At 41.2% G+C, this 8210-nt stretch overlaps 1 non-coding gene across 1 annotated transcript; it reads left to right on the top strand.

The window, feature by feature from the left end:
- Positions 1–334: 334 nt before the first annotated feature.
- LOC141621945 (small nucleolar RNA R71) lies at positions 335–440 on the top strand. The gene has a single exon (XR_012532798.1). It is a non-coding gene; the product is annotated as a small nucleolar RNA R71 (small nucleolar RNA).
- The last annotated feature ends 7770 nt before the right edge of the window (positions 441–8210 follow it).

The following is an 8210-nucleotide window of genomic DNA, read 5'->3' as shown; positions in this document are numbered from 1 at the left end:
ATTGCTCCCACACCTCTCACATGTGACGGTCTCCCCTCTAGTAAGAAAATGGACCGTCTGAGGCTCCCCAGCAGAATGCAGCTCCAATTTATCAAAACGAGCATTCATGGCTTCCAGCTGAGCCACGACTGCCTTATCAACCGCGTGAACTGTTCGAATACCGTCCCTCGGGTTCCCATACTCAGCACAATGGGTCGCCATCTCCTCAATAATCGCTCATTCCTTATCATCATCAGTATTCTTTTGAAATCTTCCGTTGGATGAGGGATCAAGTATGGCTCTGTGGTCATCGTACAACCCATTGTAGAACTGATTGGACAGAAACCATGGATCAAAACCATGGTGAGGAAGAGACCTCACCAACCTCTTGAACCGACACCAAGCTTCATAGAAAGTCTCATCGGGTGCCTGCTTGAAACTAGTGATCTTTGCCCTTAGCTGATTGGTGCGCTGTGGAGGAAAATATCTCTTATAAAAAGAAAGAGCAAGGGTCTCCCAGTCTGTGATCCCTGCGGCCGTACGGTCCAAGTCAGTTAGCCACTCCCTGGTTGAGTCAGTCAAAGAAAAAGGAAACAGCACCTCCTTAATCTTGTCTTGAGTTACCCCCTTTGTGGCGGGGATATTAGAACAGTAGTCCGTAAAGACCTCCATATACTTCCTCGAGTCTTCACCTGCCACACCTCTAAAGAGATTTCTCTCCACCAGATTGATATAGGACGGATGGATGTCAAAAGTATTCCCATCCTCAGTCTGGAGATTGAAACCCTTAGGAATAGATGATGCTTTAGGCTCCGAATGACTTGCAATATTCGGCATCTTTACTGGTTGGTTTACAGAACTGAGATTATCTTCTACTAAAGATTGATCTTCTGTAAATAAGAAATGCTGAAGTTCGGGTTCGAAAGTACTCAAGTCTTCCTTTCGTGATTCGCTTTGCAGACGGAGTCTATGCCTAAACAGTCTCTATGGCTCATAATCAGCTGAAACTAACTCTAACCTGTTTGACCTGGGCATACACAACACTGAAAGAAAATAAATAAGAACTTTCTCAAGGAATAAGAATTCCCTGAGACGGATAAAATAAATGAAACAAAAAAACAGATAGGGCAATTGCCTCCCCGGCAACGGTGCCAAAATTTGACAGGACAGTCGTATGCCTATCAAAAATAACTAACTAAACTAACTATATAGCTAGGGAAGTCATGTCGATCTCCTCAGGGAGGCAAGATATATGTAAAGAGTCCGTCTATTTGATCACAAAATGGAGGGGTTTATAATTGATTTTCTAAACTAAAAGGTGTAAAATAAAGATAAGCAAGGAAAGAGCAGTGAAGGCAGAAAATAGAGATAAACTATCAATAAAGAAGGGACATGTCAGGACTTCGGTTCACTACGGTAGTCCAGTGACTCAACTGCAAATAGTCTAGATAAATTACTGTGAGACGGATATGGAAAGGTCCTTCCGGTCCACTTTCTATCCTAGATTCCCACTAACTTAACTTCCTCCCCCATCAGGGTAGTCTACTGTTCATAGCAGGTCTATTTAGTCCAATCTTCCGATCCAGGATTAAATTTAACTAGATTAAAGGGTGACTCAGAAGCGTGCACTCAACTAAGTCGGTAAATGATCTGACCATAATTAGAACATATTTAGTCCCCAAATTAGCCTTGTTCCCATGCTTTTTAGTGCATATTTGGGTCATTTATTGTCTTTAGTTCTTTGTTTTGCATATTCTTTGAGGTTTTGTGTCCTTGGTAGGAAAGGAGTGCAAACCTTGCATTTTCATGGCAAAATGAGACTAAATTGATTGAATTCAATGACCAAGCATCAAGGAGAGACAAGATTAGAAGGCCTTTGTACATACTATAGTAGATGGGCAATGATGAGAAAATATCTTTGCATCCCCGAGGAAATCCCCAAGGGTTTTATGAAGAAAAGGGAAGAAAAGAAGAAGAAAGCACGCTGCATGACAATCCGTGCGTCTTCCCAAGAAGACGCCCGTCCACCAAGCCACAATCCGTGCGTCTTCCTTACAAGACGCCCGGGCAGCAACCCCAGAAGACGCCCGTCTTCTCCCAAAGACGCCCGGGCAGCAACTCACGAATCCGGCCGTCCCGTGCCTAAGACACACGGATTCCAAGGCAGCACAACTTCGTTTCTTCAAGCTTCAAGAAAGATGTCCATCCTTCCAAAAATACCAGCGTTTCCTTAAGTAGGGACTTAATCATCATTTAAACCCTTAGTTAACCCTAATTCCTACACCTAATCCCCACTATAAATACCCCATTAGTCTAATTAGAAGAGCATGTTCTTCTTAACAATCTCTAGTGTAGTCAATATCAATCAAATCTCTCTTTAATTTTGAAATCAACAATTAATCAAGTTTTAATACAAGTTTTATTTCCTTAATCTCTCTTTTGTTCATCCTTTATTTTGGGTAATTGAAGATTATTTGGGTTATTATTGGGAGATTGACAACCTCTCAATCAAGCATCAAGTACTTCTTTTATTCTTTGCTTTATTATTGGAATCATTAGTAGGTATAATTCTCTTAATCCCTTTTTAATTATTGTTAATTACTTTCATTTATTCATCATGTTTCACTTTGTTGGTATGATTGACAACCTTGCTAGCATGTTCAACATGATAATGAGTGAGTAGTCACCTAGCTAGGGTTAATAGGTAATTAGGGGAAACCAACATGGGGAATGATTCATGCTTAAATTAATATGCTTTCATGGTTTATTTGCTTGCTTGTTTTGATCTCAGCTCATGCATATGTTATGTTTGATGAAATGTGAACCTATGAATCCTTGCATTTTTTACCCATCACCTATCTTTTCAATGAGACTTGTAAGACATAAACCAACTCGAGTCTCATTAGACCATGCATGTTGTTGAGTAGGGAAGACTAAGTCGACATGTAGGTGTTGTACAATCTAATCGATTCGGCTCCGGGACCCAAACTTTCCTAGGATTGTAAGATATAACCCAACTCAATCCATCACAACAATAATTGCTTGCTTATAATTTGAGAACATATTTGTATGATCAATTCCCATGAATCCCCTATGACCCCATGACACCCTAGTTCTTTTTATCAATTGTTTACAACCCTTTTAATTCATCTTACTTGTTTATTTTCATTGCTATTTAGTTTAGTGACCTTCTACATCAACCCAAATTGTGACACCCCTAAGACACCACTAGTTGCAATAGAAATCTCATCTCAATTCCCGTCCCTTGGGATCCGACCTTTACTTGCCTCTTTACTAATTGTAGAGTTGTTTGTGAAGCTATAAATTGTGTTTTGGTCTAGTTGCTCCTAACGACAAGTTACCGAAAAGATTTAGTCCCGACAAAAAATGGCGCCGTTGCCGGGGACGGTGTTAACTTGATTTAGATTTTCTTACATTGTTATTAGTTGTGTCTTTCTTTGCCTTGAGGAAGTAAAACTCCTCAAGGTTTGTTCTAATTGTTTTCAAGTTGTTTGATATTTTGCAAGATGGATCTTATATATTGTTTTGTAGAGGACCACTTAAGTATACCTTTCTTCAAAGATCCCATGCAAGCATTGGAAGCCTTGGAGGCAAGTGAGGCTAAAAATATGTATTGGGAATTGGAGGTAGATCTTTTTGAGGCCGCTCTAGTTAACAAAGAACTTACTCATGCACAATCCGAATTAGTGCATAATATCCTTGTGGAAGCATGTCAACCTATAGAAGATGAGCAATCCATCCTAGAAGACATTTTACAAGTTCAAGAGCAATAGGAATCCATTATGGAATTCGAATGTGATGAGGTTGATGAGAATGAAGAACAAGTTGAATATGCTATGAGAATGGAATGTCTAATGGAGATGGAGCAAATTCTCAATGAAACTCCAAAGGAGGAAAGTGAGGTACAAACTCCTACTTTAAAACCCCTTCCCCCAAATTTAAAATATGCTTACCTTGATGAATCAAAGACCAAACCCGTGATTGTTAATGATAGATTTGATGAGAACCAATTGGGAAAATTGCTTGATGTGTTGAAACAACATGAGAAGGCTATAGGTTATAGTCTAGATGACCTTAAGGGGATAAGTCCCAATTTTTGCATGCATAGAATTCATCTAGAGGAAGACCATAGACCTACCATTCAATCTCAAAGAAGATTGAACCCCCACATGCAAGAAGTTGTCAAAGGAGAAGTTATGAAATTACTTGATGCGGGAATCATATATCCCATATCGGACTCTTTGTGGGTTAGCCCCGTCCAAGTGGTACCTAAGAAAGGAGGTACCACGGTAGTGACAAATGAAAAGAATGAACTAATACCCACAAGGAAGATCACCGATTGGCGTATGTGTATTGACTATCGAAAATTGAATTCCGCAACGAGAAAGGATCATTTCCCCTACCATTCATTGACCAAATGCTTGAGAGGTTAGCCTCCAACAAATTCTTTTGTTACCTTGACGGGTATTCGGGATTCTTCCAAATCCCTATACACCCGGATGACCAACATAAGACCACATTCACATGCCCTTATGGTACTTTTGCATATAGGAGGATGCCTTTTGGTTTATGTAATGCCCCCGCCACTTTCCAAAGATGCATGATGAGTGTCTTCTCCGATTATCTAGAGACCATAGTGGAAGTTTTTATGGATGATTTTAGTGTTTATGGAAAGGACTTTGACTCATGTTTGCATAATCTTTCTCTTGTATTGCAAAAATGTGAAGATGTTAGCCTTGTTTTAAATTGGGAGAAGTGTCACTTCATGGTCAATGAAGGAATTGTTTTGGGTCATTTAATCTCGGAAAAGGGCATAGAGGTCGATAAAGCTAAAGTCGAGGTGATAGAGAAACTCCCACCTCCCGTGAATGTTAGAGGGGTGAGAAGTTTTCTCGGTCACGCGGGTTTTTATCGCCGTTTCATAAAGGATTTTTCAAAAATAGCGAAACCCCTCACTCAACTCTTGCTTAAAGATGCCTAATTCCTTTTCACTGATGAGTGTGTTGAAGCCTTTAATAGAATCAAGGAAGCACTAATCTCGGCACCGATCATTCAACCTCCAAATTGGGAACTACCATTCGAGATTATGTGTGATGCTAGTAACTACGCCGTTGGAGCGGTTCTTGGCCAACGGGTAGGAAGAGCTCTTCACGCCATCTATTATATAAGCAAGACTCTTGATCCCTCCCAAGTGAATTATGATACCACCGAGAAGGAGCTTCTTGCCATTGTCTATGCTTTGGACAAATTCCGTTCCTACTTACTTGGATCCAAAGTGATTGTCTTTTCGGATCACCGTGCTCTCCGACATCTCTTGATAAAGAAGGAGGCAAAACCAAGGTTGTTGAGATGGATTTTACTTCTTCAAGAATTTGACTTGGAAATAAGAGACAAGAAAGGAGCCGAGAATGTAGTGGCGGATCACTTGTCAAGGATCCGGTTTCATGATGAACAAGGAGAAACCCCGATCAATGACTCATTTCCCGACGATATTTTGATGGCCATTCAAACACAACTTGAAAGGCACATCACCCCATGGTTTGTCGATTATGCTAACTATATTGTTGGAAAAGTACTCCCTCCAAATTTGAACCACAACCAAAGGAAGAGATTCCTATTCGAAGTAAAGAGGTATTTTTGGGATGACTCAAACTTCTACAAGGAGTGTAGTGATGGGCTCTACCGGAGATGCATCCCTCAATGGGAAGTCCAGGGAATCTTGGAAGGGTGTCACTCATCACCCTACGGTGGGCACCACGGAGTAAGAAGGACCATTGCAAAAATTCTTCAATCGGGCTTCTATTGGCCTACAATGTTTCAAGACACAAGAGAATTCATCATCCATTGCGATGCTTGTCAAAGAACGGGGAATATCTCTTGGAGGAACGAAATGCCACAAAGGGGCATTCTAGAGGTGGAGATCTTTGATGTTTGGGGGATCGACTACCAAGGGCCCTTTGTGACATCCAATGGGAATAAGTACATCCTTGTGGTCGTAGACTACGTCTCAAAGTGGGTGGAGGCAATTGCCACTCCAAATGATGATGCAAAAACGGTCACCAAGCTCTTCAAGAAAATAATCTTCCCAAGATTTGGAGTTCCTAGAGCAATCATAAGTGATGGAGGAACGCATTTCCATGAGAAGAAACTTGCATCTCTTTTGACCAAGTATGGTGTTCAACATAGAACCGGCTTGGGATATCATCCTCAAACAAGCGGTCAAGTTGAAGTTTCAAATAGAGAGATCAAACAAATCCTTGAGAAAGTTGTGAACAAGACCCGAAAAGATTGGAGCACAAAGCTTGATGATGCTCTTTGGGCTTATAGGACGGCCTATAAGACTCTCATAGGAGCCTCCCCTTACAAGCTTGTCTATGGAAAAGCATGTCATTTGCCAATCTAATTGGAGTACAAAGCTTTTTGGGCAATCCGAGCTCTTAATCTCGATCTCAAATTGAGTGGTCAAAAGAGGATGATTCAAATTCAAGAGTTGGAGGAATTCCGACTACAATCCCATGCGAATGCAAAGATTTACAAAGAAAGAACGAAATTGCTCCATGACAAAAGGATTAGACAAAAGGCCTTGCACAAAGGGGACAAAGTCCTTCTATTCAATTCCCGCTACCGACTTTTTCCGGGAAAGTTGAAATCTAGATGGATGGGTCCCTATGTGATAACCGAAGTTGAAAAATATGGAGATTTTGAACTCAAGGCGGAAGATGGAAGCAAGTTCAAAGTCAATGGTCAAAGGTTGAAGCCATACTATGAGGGAGCGTTTATTGGAGAGGTCGAGGTCACCTACCTCGAGCCTTCTCATCCTTGAAAGAACCATCAAAGGGAGAGTTTGGTGGAGTCCTCCCTAAACCACCACTTGTAAATATACTAATCCTTTAACTTGTATTTATAATTTCATTGCATTTCTTTAATCATGAACATAAACTCTTTTCATGAGAGTAAGTGAGGGAGGGTCACTAACGAATCTTGAATGAAGGAAGGAACCAATTTTCAAGTGTGGGGAAGCATCTATGAGAGGAAAGGAAGTCAAAGGAAAGATTCGCAGCTTGAACCCGAGCGGCTTCATTAAAATCCGCCCGTCCTGCTGGAATCCGGGCATATTGGGAAGAATCCGCCCGTCCTGCTAAGCTGAGAAATTGAAAATTTTGGGACTGTGGAAGAATCTGAGCGTCTCAGCAGGAAAGACGCTCGTCCTGAAGAATCCGCCCGTGTTTGCAGAGAGACGCCCGTCTTTTTGCCTGAGCATTTCAAGAAATTTCACTGCCTCAGAATTCGTCCGTCTTTGTGAAAAGACGCCCGTCTCCCTTCAGAAGAATTCGAGCGTCTTGGGGTCGGGACGCCCGTCTTTGTGGCGTCATATTTTTGGAAAGTTAACTGTGATAGAATCCGCCCGTCCCGTGGAGCTTGAATCCGAGCGTCTTCTGCTCGAATCCGCCCGTCTTCCTGCGATGATTTGGCCCGACTTTTCCTAATTTAATTATACCCCACCACACAATTTGTGACACATCATCCTTCCTTCCACTTGTATTATAAAAACCCACCTCCTTATGACTCCAAAGCATATCCCAATCACTCTTCTAACCCACAAAATCAAAAAGCCCCAAATTTCTAGGGTTTCAAAGGCAACACTCAATTCACAAGGAGCATCTTTATTCTTTAACAAATCAAAAATCCCAGCTCAATAATCAAAGAATGGCACCAAGGAGATCTTCTTTTAGGAATGGGAGGAGACCAAGGATGAGGGGAAGTTCTTCCACCTCCCATGTCAACACATTAAGAAGGGAGCATGAAGAAATAGTGGATCTTACAAGACTTGATGACTTTTCAAATGTTGAGTTTATCAATGATGTGCAAAGACTAGTCTTCCACCGGCTTCTAAGTAAGAACATTTTCCCTACTAAGTTTTTATGTCATGATACCTTGAGAAAACTTGGGATTTATCACCAAGTGGAAGCTCTCTTTGAAGTATTTGGTCTCTCTACCCTTTTCCGCATGTATGAGCAAACTTATCGATCTCTTGTGCTTGAGTTTTTGAGCTTTTTAAAGATTACAACCTTGAACAAAACAAATTGCATAGAATTTAGGTTGGAGAATGTTCCAAGAATGATGACCCTTGTAGAATTCGCAAATGTGCTTGGTCTCGATGTTTCGCCTACCCGGACATCGAAGCCAAAGAAATATAGTGTTGAACCTTT

The sequence above is a fragment of the Silene latifolia genome, chromosome 1, assembly GCF_048544455.1.
Source record: "Silene latifolia isolate original U9 population chromosome 1, ASM4854445v1, whole genome shotgun sequence".
Taxonomy (NCBI): Eukaryota; Viridiplantae; Streptophyta; class Magnoliopsida; order Caryophyllales; family Caryophyllaceae; genus Silene; species Silene latifolia.
The sequence above is the reverse complement of the archived record's forward strand: the minus strand, read 5'-3'. Positions and strand labels throughout refer to the sequence as shown.